Source organism: Capricornis sumatraensis, chromosome 18 (assembly GCF_032405125.1).
Source record: "Capricornis sumatraensis isolate serow.1 chromosome 18, serow.2, whole genome shotgun sequence".
In the NCBI taxonomy this organism is placed as follows: domain Eukaryota; kingdom Metazoa; phylum Chordata; class Mammalia; order Artiodactyla; family Bovidae; genus Capricornis; species Capricornis sumatraensis.
In genome coordinates this window covers 46,231,633-46,245,541 of record NC_091086.1, presented here as the reverse complement: position 1 = coordinate 46,245,541, position 13,909 = coordinate 46,231,633, and positions in this window count along the sequence as shown.

The following is a 13,909-nucleotide window of genomic DNA, read 5'->3' as shown; positions in this document are numbered from 1 at the left end:
TTCCATCAAATAATCTCTATTTCATACCTTGGGTTACCGCTCTCAGCACTCTCACTTAAGAGGTGATCTAATAAACAAACAAAAAATCAAATGCAAAGGCTTATGTTTACCACCATAGAAATTTTTAAAGGTATTCCTAATGGAAAAAGGTATGCATGGTTTTGCTGGTAAAATTATTTTTTAAATATTCATTTATTTGGCTGCATCGGGTCTTAATTCAGACATGTGAGGTCTTCATCGCATCATGTGGGACCTTTCATTAGGGTGCAGGGGCTCCAGAGTGTGCAGGCTCAGTAACACTCAGACTTAGTTGCCCTATGGCATGTGGGAACTTAGTTCCGTGACCAGGGATTGAACTCATGTCTCCTGCATTGCAGGGTGGATTCTCAATCACTTGACCACCAGGGAAGTCCCAACTGGTCAAATAATTTTGAGAAACTGAAGACTAAATCTCCCTCCTTAGTTGGAGCAATTTAGCCTGTTAATGGTTCTGAGAATTCCCAAAGAAAAAGAGAGCCCTGTGACTTCATAGCACAGCTAAATAAACTGTGTGCATTGATGGTAATCATCTGTCTTACCCTCAAGATAAGTTTTCCCCAAAACTATTTTGAGAAGCACTAATTCACTCTCAAAACTATGATTCCTTAAGGATAGCATCTCAGGCACTGGGCATTCTCCATGCAGACTAGGACATGCTGGCCTGTATCTTGAGAAGTCTATGAACGCTAGGTTAAAGAACAAAATGCTAAAGGCTGGCACAGGCAGAAATGAACACAGATTTGAGAATTCAAGTCCAATAATGGGCTTCCCCGGTGGCTCAGGGGTAAGAATTTGCTTGCCAATGCAGGAGACACAGGTTCCATCGCTGGGTTGAGAATGTCTGGAAGAGGAAATGGCAACCCACTCTAGTATTCTTGCCTGGAAATTCCATGGACAGAGGAATTGTAACTTGGTTGGCTACAATCGAATGGGGTTGCAAAGAATCGGACATGACTGAGTGACTGAACACACTACACCCACACACAAATCCAATAAATAAACTTCTGCAACACTTTTCAGCGTACAAAACATTTAAATACATCTTACTGCTTTCAAATATGCTATCTCAGTTTATTCCTTAAAAAAGTCTTATAAAGCAGTCAAGATATGGTTCTCTCCCTTTCTAGGTTCTGAAGTTAGGGCTCAGAGAGAGGAAATGACTGCCCCACTCCCCAGACCCCTCAGTCAAGAAATCTCTGAGCTGACTTTAAATCTCTGGCTGGACTTATGGACCAGCAATGCATCTGAGAGACCAGAAAAGAAAAAAAATGAGGGGGTGGAAAGGAAAGCCCAAAGGACAATTGCAGGGGTCTCTATGGGTTATCCACTCTACTCATGTGCATCGTGTCCACACGTCTGTCTGCTCTGGCACCTGTTCTTCTTTGAGGAGACCCAGAGTCCCAGGAAGAAAGAGCCAGAACTCAAGAACAGCCTAGTCCCCTCCAAACGTGAGGCCTCGAGGCAGCCTCTAAGGCATTGGAGGGAGCGATGGCCACCTTCCACGCCATCCCAGCTGCCAGCCTGGCAGCGAGCAGACCATGCACAGCTAGGTCCCAACCATCCCTCTTCCTTCTCTCCCCTGACACATGTTCTCAGCTTTCCATCAGCCTTGCCTGGTGGATGTCTACCGGAGCCACACGCACCCAAGGCTTCAGATCCAGTGTCTCTAGTTAAAATGTTAGGTGTCCTCTTTTGGGTCACCTACAATGGCAACCCACTCCAGTGCTCTTGCCTGGAAAATCCCATGGACGGAGGAGCCAGGTGGGCTACAGTGCATGGGGTTGCTAAGAGTTGGACACGACTGAGCGACTTCACTTTCACTTTTCATTTTCATGCATTGGAGAAGGAAATGGCAACCCACTCCAGTGTTCTTGCCTGGAGAATCCCAGGGACGGGGAAGCCTGGTGGGCTGCCGTCTCTGGGGTCGCCCAGAGTCGGACACGACTGAAGTGACTTAGCAGCAGCAGCACACTCTTCCTAGAAGCCCAGAGAAGAAGAGAGAGAAGGAAGGAAGGGGAAAATGAATGTGAGAGGTAGCAATGACTCGTGCATTGGATTCATTTTTCTCTGGAGCTCAAGACTGTTTTCAGGATTTTGTAAACTCTTCATGCTAACAGCTCACTGATGTCATCTTGTAGTCCAGATGCTTTATGTGAGCTAGTTGTCATAAATCTGAAATTGCTCCCCCCTCTCCTTAGCAGTCCCTGAGGTGCTCTCACCTGTTGGAATGAACTGTAATGAATGTAATGAAGACAAAGAACGTAGCACAAACATGGAAATTCTGACCTGTAATATCTCTGAAAATAAACCAACACTGGTCACGGGCACTGCTGTGCTTGGACGCTTGCCCAGAAACTTCCCATTCCTGGGAGGAGAGATTTCTCAATTAACTTCATCTTCCTCCTTGTGTTAAAAACAGCATGCTTTTACTTTTGTGTTCTTTTGACAAGAAACTTTCGGGTTTCTTTCCAAAGTAGTCAGGCTTGAGACAGTTAGAAAAGCTTTGGAACATTATCCGCACAGCTGAAGCTCATGTTTTCAGAGGAAGCAGAGAGTGACTATTTCTTTGTTTGGGATGAGGAGGTAGTTTTCTACATGGTAGTTAATACAACAGTATTTTTACTACAGAAGCAAGTCAGCTTGCCTATAATAATCAAAAAATATCTAGAGTTAGGGATGCTGAAAAATTACTAGTTGTTAATTCCCAGCCCAAATGAAAGTTAAAAAAAAACAAAAAAAGGTATTCACTGTACCAAATTTCTGTTCCTTTTTTGTATCCTAATATACCTATTCCACATATAGAAGAAATTTGCTTTGAAATCAAAGAAATGTATCATTTTAATTTTATTTATTTGTTAACTCCATGGGTAGAACTAATGATAGAAGATGGAAAGAGGTGAAGTTTTTAATCTTTGTTTTTTGTTTTTCCTTGTTTTCCCCTCAATTCGTTTTGTTTTGTTTTGTTTTAATTATTTTTCTTTTTTTATTTCACCTTGTGGCATGTGGGATTTTAGCTCCCTGAGCAAGGATTGAACCCATGCTCTCTGCATTGGAAGCCAAGAGTCTTAACCCTTGGACCATAAAGCAAGTCCCTCAATTTTTTATAAGAAATTATATTATTTTGCTAGAGCTGCCATAATGAAGTCCTGCAGGCTGAGTGGCTTAAACAACAGAAATTCATTTTCCCACAGTTCCGGAAGCTAGAAGTTCAGGATCATGGCGTTTAGCAGGGGTGATTTCATCTGAGGCCTCTCTCTTCAACTCACAGATGGCGATCTTCTCCCTGTATCTTCCTGCGGTCTTCCTTCTGTGTGTATCTGTGTCCAAGTTTCCTCTTCTTACGAGGGCATCAGTCATATTGGATTAGGGCACATTGTAATAACCTTATTTTGCCTTAACTACCTCTTTAAAGACTGCCTTCAAATACAGTCATATGCTGAGGTACTAGGGCTGGAACTTCAACATAACAATTTGGGGGGAACACAATTTAGTTCATAACAGGAATCATTTGTCATCAGAGGTCTGTGGGTGACAGTACAATGGAATGAGAAATTAAATGAGGAATGGCAGAAACAATAGAAGAGGAATTGAAAGAACTGGCTTCCAGCCCCAGCCTGATTATGTACTGGTTATAGTACCCTGAGCAACTTTCCTACCCTCTCTGGCTAGCTCATCTTCCAAAGTCAAATGAAAAAACAGAAAATGTCCTTGATGATTTCCAGGGGACTTAGCAAAGCCAAAGAGAGGCAGAAGCAATAACACCCTGCACTGATTCCTTGGTGGCTGGAGGGAGAAGCTTGCATCTCAACCATGGAACACAGTTTCTTTCGAATGGGAACCAGAGGAAAGTTAGCTCAATGCTTTACATGAACACTCAAGTGAAATTAGAGTCTTCAACAGAGGGCATGAAATCCAATTTTGCACACCTTGGGGTATCAAAATGGCAAAGGGCATGGAACCCTTTTAAGACTGAAAGAAAAATAGATTTTCATTCACCTTTGACTTAAAAAGGTGAGGACATCCCTGGTGGCTCAGATGGTAAAGCATCTGTCTACAGTCCGGGAGGCCTGGGTTCAATCTCTGGGTCAGGAAGATCTCCCGGAGAAGGAAATGGCAACCCACTCCAGTATTCTTGCCTGGAAAATCCCATGGATGGAGGAGCCTGGTAGGCTACAGTTCATGGGGTCGCAAAGAGTCGGACACGACTGAGCGACTTCACTCACTCACTCACTAAGTTAAAAATAGGTACGTATGGGGTGGTGAAAGCAAATAAACTGTGATAGGAAACAGCAGCTTCTAGGGAAACCCTGTGAAGGCTTGAATCTTATATATATTTTCATTTAAAAAATTTAAACCCCTAAATGGCTTGAAGCATGGCTTGGAGTGAGTGAGTACAGCTCTCAGGGGGCCCTCCCTTCTCCAGGAAGCATTGCCCCTGTGCATTATTGACATCTTGAGAGCCCTGAGTGCTGAGACCTCCAGGAAAAGCTTTCATCAACGTGTTCCCATTGACCTTCATGCCAATGCCCCAAAGAAGGGCTTCACACCACCATGCAGATGGCAAAAGCCAAGCCCTGTGTCCACTACACAGTCCCTGCCCTGAAGGATTCGATCCCAGTGCAGCAACAGGGGGTGTGGGTCAAAATCTCGACATTCTGTGAAAAGGAAAGGGAGATTTAAAAGAAAAAAAATTTATTCTGGTAATAGGCTCCAAAATCACTGCAGATGGTGATTGTAGCCGTGAAATTAAAAGATGTTTACTCCTTGGAAGGAAAGTTATGACCAACCTAGATAGCATATTGAAAAGCAGAGACATTACTTTGTCAACAAAGGTCCGTCTAGTCAAGGCTAGTGGTTTTTCCAGTGGTCATGTATAGACGTGAGAGTTGGATTATAAAGAAAGGTGAGCAAGCACTGAAGAATTGATGCTTTTGAGCTGTGGTGTTGGAGAAGACTCTTGAGAGTCCCTTGGACTGCAAGGAGATCCAGCCAGTCCATCCTAAAGGAGATCAGTCCTGGGTATTCACTGGAAGGACTGATGTTGAAGATGAAACTCCAATAATTTGGCCACCTGATGCGAAGAGCTGATTCATTGAAAAAGACCCTGATGTGGGGAAAGATTGACGGCAGGAGGAGAAGGGGATGACAGAGGATAAGATGGTTGGATGGCATCAGTGACTCAATGGACATGGGTTTGGGTGGACTCCGGGAGTTGGTGATGGACAGGGAAGCCTGGCATGCTGTGGTTCATGGGGTCGCAAAGAGTCAGACATGACTGAGAGACTGAACTGAACTGAATAGTCACATAATAGAAAACATACTATTTCAACCATCTCTAACTGTATAATTCACCGGCCTTAAGTACATTCACATTGCTGTGCAACTCTCACCATCATTCATCTCCCAAACTGAAACTCTGTTGCCATTAAACACTAACTCCCCAAACCCCCTTCCCACTCCTCCCACTCCCACCCCCCAACCCTCTAAACCAACTCCACTCCCAACCCCTTCCACCTTCCCACCCCCAGACCCTGACATCTACTGCTGTACTTTCTGACTCTATGAATTTGACTATTTGCGTATCCCATATAAGTGGAATCAAAGAGTATTCGTCTGCACCTAATGAATTCAGTTTTTTATTTTGTATCAGGGTATGGTCAATTAACAATGTGGTGATAGTTTCAGGAGAACAGCAAAAGGACTCAACCATGCATATACATGTATCTATTCTCCTGCAAACTCCTCTCATTCAGGCTGCCACATATCACTGAGCAGAGTTTCATATGCTATATAGTAGGCCCTTGTTGGTTATCTATTTTAAATATAGCAATGTGTACATGTCCATTCCAAACTCCCTAAATATCCCTTCCCCCCATCCTCGACCCTCCTCCCCATAATTATAAATTCCATCTCTAAGTCTGTGAAGGGACTTCCCTGGTGGCTCAGCTGGTTCAGAATCCACCTGCAATGTGGGAGCCCTGGGTTCCATCCCTGGGTTGGGAAGATCCCCTGGAGAAGAGAACAGCTACCCACTCCAGTATTCTGGCCTGGAAATTTCATGAACTATACAGTTCATGGGGTCGCAAAGAATGGGACAAGACTGGATTGTTTCTGTTTTGTAAGTTCATTTGTATCATTTCTTTTTAGATGGAATGCATTTTTAAGGTTTAGTTCAGTTCAGTTCAGTTGCTCAGTCATGTCCGGCTCTGTGACCCCATCCTACAGATTGTACCTTCTTTTATTTTCCCCAGTGCTATACAGAAGATTCACATTTTGTTGTTGTTGTTCAGTTGCTAAGTTGTGTCCAATTCTTTGTGACCCCAAGGACTGCAGCATACCAGGCTTCCTGTATCCTGGAGGTTGCTCAAATTCATGCCCATTAAGTCAGTGATGCCATCCAACCAACTCATTCTCTGTCGTTCCCTTCTCCTCCTGCCTTCAATCTTATACAGCATCAGGGTCTTTTCCAGTGATTGAGCTCTTCGTATCAAGTGGCCAAATTATTGGAACTTCAGCATCAATAGTTATCTATTTAATACACAGTGGTGTGTATATATCAATACCAGTCTCCCAATTCATCCCACCACCCCTTAAGGAAAGGGTACTTTTGTGCTTGCAACCATCTTGGTTTTCCCAAGTGCTCTCCCAACTGTCTAGAGTTGGGACTCCCTAATCAAGCTCTCTTTCTGGCAATGCTCCAGGCTCCAGACCTGGCCCTCTTCTCTGCCTTTTTTTTTTTTAACCAATGTTTGCTGAATACTTACAACATGCTAGGTTCTGTGCTGGGTACTGTGGATAGAAATAAAAACAAATCCAGACGCAGTTGTTTCAAGAGCTCACGGTGGTGGGAGAGACAAACCAACAAGTCAAATCTCTGTTCAGTCCTGTGAATATCACCTGGACTGGGTCCTGAGAGCCATGGAAGCCCAGAGAAGGTAGATGGGTGTGTGGGGACCAGAGGTGGGGATGGGTGGCAGGGATAAAAGCATCCAGCAGGAGGTGGTCCTTAAGCTGAGACTTGCTGAGACTTGGAGGCCCACTGAAGCAGGCTAACAAGGGGCATGGATGAGTCAGATCACACGGAGGAAACATCTGGTCACGTGGAATGGCTTAGGATTGGTCTACTTGTAGTAGCCTGAAGAATTTGAGTCACAAAGCTAAAGATAGAGACCCAACTATACACTAAGGAATTTAAACTTAACTGTGAAGGTTGTGGAGTCAAATCAGACTGCCCTGGTGTGCTTGTGCTAGTGGCATGACCTTAGATGAATTGATTGACTGCACCAGGCATCAACTTTCTTACTGTGAAATGAGAATGATAATATTCCTAGCTGATACTGTGAAAGTGCTGCACTCAATATGCCAGCAAGTTTGGAAAACTCAGCAGTGGCCACAGGACTGGAAAAGGTCAGTTTTCATTCCAATTCCAAAGAAAGGCAATGCCAAAGAATGCTCAAACTACCGCACAATTGCACTCATCTCACACACTAGTAAAGTAATGCTCAAAATTCTCCAAGCCAGACTTCAGCAATACGTGAACTGTGAACCCCCTGATGTTCAAGCTGGTTTTAGAAAAGGCAGAGGAACCAGAGATCAAATTGCCAACATCCGCTGGATCATGGAAAAAGCAAGAGAGTTCCAGAAAAACATCTATTTCTGCTTTATTGACTATGCCAAAGCCTTTGACTGTGTGGACCACAATGAACTGTGGAAAATTCTGAAAGAGATGGAAATACCAGACCACCTGATCTGCCTCTTGAGAAATCTGTATGCAGGTCAGGAAGCAACAGTTAGAACTGGACATGGAACAACAGACTGGTTCCAAATAGGAAAAGGAGTGCGTCAAAGCTGTATATTGTCACCCTGCTTATTTAACTTATATGCAGAGTACATCATGAGAAACGCTGGACTGGAAAAGCACAAGCTGGAATCAAGACTGCCGGGAGAAATATCAATAACCTCAGATATGCAGATAACACCACCCTTATGGCAGAAAGTGAAGAGGAACTAAAAACCTCTTGATGAAAATGAAAGAGAAGAGTGAAAAAGTTGGCTTAAAGCTCAACATTCAGAAAACAAAGATCATGGCATCTGGTCCCATCACTCCATGGGAAATAGATGGGGAAACAGTAGAGACAGTGTCAGACTTTATTTTGGGGGTCTCCAAAATCACTGCAGATGGTGACTGCAGCCATGAAATTAAAAGATGCTTACTCCTTGGAAGAAAAGTTATGACCAACCTAGATAGCATATTCAAAAGCAGAGACATTACTTTGCCGACTAAGTTCCATCTAGTCAAGGCTATGGTTTTTCCTGTGGTCATGTATGGATGTGAGAGTTGGACTGTGAAGACGGCTGAACGCCGAAGAATTGATGCTTTTGAACTGTGGTGTTGGAGAAGACTCTTGAGGGTCCCTTGGAGTGCAAGGAGATCCAACCAGTCCATTCTGAAGGAGATCAACCCTGGGATTTCTTTGGAAGGAATGATGCTAAAGCTGAAGCTCCAGTACTTTGGCCACCTCATGCAAAGAGTTGATTCATTGGAAAAGATTCTGATGCTGGGAAGGATTGGGGGCAGGAGGAGAAGGGGACAACCCCGGATGAGATGGCTGGATGGCATCACGGACTCAATGGACGTGAGTCTGAGTGAACTCCGGGAGATGGTGATGGACAGGGAGGCCTGGCGTGCTGCGATTCATGGGGTCACAAAGAGTCGGACACTGAACTGAACTGAACTGAACCTCACTGAGCAGTTGTGTAGATTGAATAACATCATCAATGCAAAATCCATAGCACAGGAGGTCTTAAGCAATGCCATTCATTCCCATTATTGTTATTATTATTATCATAATCATCATTAGTAAAGGAATAACATGACAAGCTGTTTATGCTTTAAAAAATCTACTAAGGGACTTGCCCGATGGTCCAGTAGCCAAGATTCCTTGCTTCCAATGCAGGGGGCCCAGGTTTGATCCCTGGTCAGGGAACTATACTCCATGTGCTGCACCCAAGACCTAGCACAGCCAAATAAATAAATACAAATTAATAAATATTTTAAATAAAATAAAATACTGCTGATTATTCTCTGCTTTCTCCACCAGATCCATTTTCTTCCTTTCCCTGACCTGCTGTGTCCTGGAAGGCTAACCCCCAAAATTGCAAGTCCAGGCTCCCTTGTTTGCTGCTTTCTTGCTGCTAGAGCTAAGAGGAGGCAACAGCAGGAGTCTGTAGAAAAGACAGAGGGTGGGTTGTCATTGTTTTTCAGTCACTAAGTCGTGTCCGACTCTTTGCAACCCCATGGACTGCTCAAACTCATGTCCACTGAGTGTGTGATACTATCCAGCCATATCATCCTCTGTCACCCCCTTCTCTTTCTGCCCTCAATCTTTCCCAGCATCAGAGTATTTTTCAATGAGTCAGCTCTTCGCATCAGGTGGCCAAAGCATCGGAGCTTCAACTTCAGCATCAGTCCTTCCAGTGAGTATTCAGGATTGATTTCCTTTAGGATTGACTGGTTTGATATCCTTATTGTCCAAGGGACTTTCAACTTATCCAGCAACACAATTCAAAAGCATCAATTCTTCAGGGCTCAGTTTCTTTATGTTCCAACTTTCACATCCATATACAACAACTGGAAAAACCATAGCTTTGACTATATGGAACTTTGTCAGCAAAGTGATGTTTCTGCTTTCTAATATGCTGTCTAGGTTTGTCATAGCTTTTCTTTCAAGGAGCAAGTGTCTTTTAATTTCAGAGTCTGGGTGTTTCTTCCTGAAGTGCTCCTTGATTAAGGATAGCTGTTCCGGTCCGTGGCTGTGACCCTCCACATCTTGGATGGGCTCTTGCGCAAGCAGAGCCTGAGGCAAGGACTTGGGTTCTGGAAATTTATTTGGAAGAAGATTCCAGGACTGAAGAAGCAGGGAGGGTCAGACTGGGGAGAGAGATAAACAAACGGAGAGTGTAATTGAAATGACTGCTGGGAGTAACCGCAATGCTTCTGTGGGGACCTCTGAGAAGATACAGAATGCCTCTGGGATTTCTGCCAGAGGATAGAGGCTCTCATGCCCCACCCAGATTGCTGGGTGTCCCCAGGGCATCAGCACCCCGAGCTCTCCAGCTGCACTTCCCAGCAAGCCAAGCAGGTGCAGCTTCAAGACAGGCCTTAGAAATAAATCAGAAGGACACTTGCCTCCCTCCTGGTGCAAAGCTGTCAGGACGAGACCGCAGCTGCTGCTGAAGCCACAGGGAAGCTGAGGGGAAGTGACAGGGACACAAAAGCATTTGCTGGACATGCCAAACTCGGTTTCTGCAGGGCCACTCTCTTCTGTACAGCTTCCGGGCCTCCCCTCTTTATTTTTAGTCCCTTTAAGCCTAGACATGCTAATCTCCGTGTCCTCAACTCCTCTGGTGTGCCCAGAGCCCTGAGTCCACTTCTGTAAATACTTCCTTCATTAAAGTGCTTCTGTTTGGAGAAGAAAATGGCAACCCACTCCAGTATTCTTGCCTGGAGAATCCCATGAACAGAGAAGCCTGACAGGCTTCAGTTCATGGGGTCTCAAAGAATCAGACATGAGTTTGAGACTAAATAACAGCAACAACAAATGTCTGAGTCTTTCTAGTTTCTAAAATAGAAAGGAAAACATTGAGAACATGTCAACAAGAAAAAAAACATCCAGAAGTTTGCCGTATTTTCAGAAATCCATGGAAGGAGACTTTTGTCTGCAAAGTCATGAAATCAGCACTGATTGTGGAAAATGTTATCCGTACATTTCAATATTTCTACCCTCTTGTCCATGTACAATCCTTTTTGTATTTGTTAGGCAACTCAACTTTCCTCTGAAAAAAAATAATAAGTCCTTCTGTTGAACCAACAGGGTGGGATTCTACTTCCTGTTGGGACCCTGAAAAATACAGATTACTTTAGCTGTAGAACTAAGCTTACCAGGGCATGAGATGGCGATCAGGAGTGTCAGTGGGGTCATTTTTTCAGTCATTCCAGCTGAAGATGCTGAAACTGTGAAACTTGACCCAGACATAGGGAGAGGAGTTGGACTGGAGTTGACATTAAAATGAGTCCCACTCCTACTCCTGGAGGTGGTGAAGGACAGGGAAGCCTGGGGTGCTATAGTCCATGGGATCGCAAAGAGTCAGACACTACTTAGTGGCTGAACAATAACAGCCCCTACCCCCAGGAGATCCTGGTGGCTCAGCTAACCTGGGAAACAAGAGCTGCCATGCTGATCAAGCCTTAACAAGGGTCCTCTCCCTGGGATATGGCGAGGGTGGCACAAAAGATTTCATGTTGGAGCAAACAGTTTAATAGTGGATACTCAGAAATGAAGAAATCAGCAGCAGAAAAGCCTTGGATGAGGGTATGGTGTCAAGTTCCTCTTTGTATCCTTTTTCCTCAAATCCCCACTGCCAGCCTCCCTCCCTCTGCACCCTCTGCCAAAAAGAGATGATTTCTGAATAAACCTCCATTTCTAGTGCTGCTGTCCTTCTCACATTTGTTAACAGCTATCTTATGATTGGGGCTTCCCTGAGAGCTCAGTTGGTAAAGAATCTGCCTGCAATGCAGGAGACCCTGGTGTGATTCCTGGGTTGGGAAGATCCTCTGGAGAACGGAACGGCTACCCACTCCAGTATTCTGGCTTGGAGAATTCATGGATTATACAGTCCATGGGGTGGAAAAGAGTCAGACACAACTGAGTGACTAACTTTCAATTTTTCATCTTATAAAATAGTGCTGCCCAGGTGGCACCAGTGGTAAAGAACCTGCCTACCAGTGCAGGAGACATGAGAAATGGGTTCAATCCTTGGGTCAGAAAGATCCCCTGACTAAAGCAGACCATGGCAACCCACTCCAGTATTCTTGCCTGGAAAATCCCATGGACAGAGATGCCTGGCAGGCTACAGTCCATGAAGTCGCAAAGAGTCAGACACGACTGAAGGGACTTAGCATGCACGCACACGCGCACACACACACACACACACACACACCTTATTAGTTCAGTTCTGTTGTTCAGCCATGTCCGACTCTTTGCGACCCCATGAACTGCAGCACGCCAGGCTTCCCTGTCCATCACCAATTGCCAAAGCTTGCTCAAACTCATGTCCTTTGAGTCAGTGATGTCATCCAACCATCTCATCCTCTGTGGTCCCCTTCTCCTCCTGCCTTCTATCTTTCCCAGCATCAGGGTCTTTTCCAATGAGTCAGTAGATTATTGTTATGGACTAAATGTTTGAGTTCCCTCTCAAACTCAAATGCTGATGCCTTAACCCCCAATGTAACGATATTTGGAGGTGGGGCCTTCAGGAGGTAACTAGGTTCAGAAGAGGTCAGGAAATCGGGGCCCCTTGATAGGATGAGTGCCTTTTAAAAGGAAGAGACACCACCGTGCTCCCTCTCTCTCTGCTACGTGAGATTCAGGGAGAAGGTGGCTGTCTGTAAATCAGAAAGAGAGCCTAACCAGGAGCAGACCTGCTGGTACCTTGGTCTGGGACTCGTAACCTCCAGAACTGTGAGCAAATATGCCAGGGGAAAGAGGGCATTCTAAACTAAGTGAAATTTAATTTAACTATTACAGTAGATTTCACTTTTTATAATCTAAAATTTTTTGGAAAAGCAACAAGTACTGCATGAGACTTCTTCCAGGGTAGGGGAACACACAATGAGTTTCCCAAGGAGGGTAAAAAAGAATTAAGTTGTTTTGTCTTATTCCCTTTCAAATTGTGTGTTCCTTTCATAAACCGGTTTCACTAAGCAGTTCGTCCTTTGGCGCCTTCCTTCCACTGCCCTTGCTGCCTCTATGCTGGTAGCTCCACCAAGAGCCCAGGGGCTGACCTGGTGCTCCATCAGGTCACTTGACAGAAGTCCTGACACCCAGTGCATGACTGTGGCTTTGAGCACAGGACTGGGGCCATGTGCCAACCCCAGCTTCACCCCTCACCAGCCGCATAACCTAAAGTTCTCTGTGCCCCACTTTGTGTGCTAAGTCACTTCTGTCATGTCTGACGCCTTACGACCCTACCGACTGTAGCCGGCCAGGTTCCTCTGTCCATGGGATTCTCCAGGCAAGAATTCTGGAGTGGGTTGCCATGCCCTCCTCCAGGGGATCTTCCCGACCCAGGGATCCAACCCACGTCTCTTATGTCTACTGCATTGGGAGGCAGGTTCTTTATCACTAGCGCCACCCAGGAAGCCCATGCCTCATTTTACTCACCTGTAATAGAAAATACAATCATCCCTACCTCATGGGGTTGTGTGATTCACATGACAGGAAGGTGGACTTATGCAGCCCAGAGAGTCACGCTGGTCCTTAGTTCTGCCCCAGTCCCCAGGGACTGGCCGACAGGACATGCTGACTAAGCCCAGCCTCTCCCACCACAAACAAGCCACAGGCCCCTCCATTCCTCTCCTTCTAGTAGCTCCTTCTCAGAAGAGAGGTGGGAGTTCTGTGCTTATCTTCCCATCACTCTGCTGAGAGAAAGCAGTATCTGTTTCCTTCCAAATCGTAATAGCTGCCTTGTGTGGGAGGGAGGGAGTGGACATGGAAATAGAAAGTCTGCTGAGTGCCGAAGAATTGATGCTTTTGAACTGTGGTGTTGGAGAAGACTCTTGAGAGTCCCTTGGACTGCAAGGAGCTCCAACCAGTCCATTCTAAAGGAGATCAGTCCTGGGTGTTCTTTGGAAGGAATGATGCTAAAGCTGAAACTCCAGTACTTTGGCCAGCTCATGCGAAGAGTTGACTCATTGGTAAAGACTCTGATGCTGGGAGGAATTGGGGGCAGGAAGAGAAGGGGCCGACAGAGGATGAGATGGCTGTGAGTTTGAGTGAACTCCGGGAGTTGGTGATGGACAGGGAGGCCT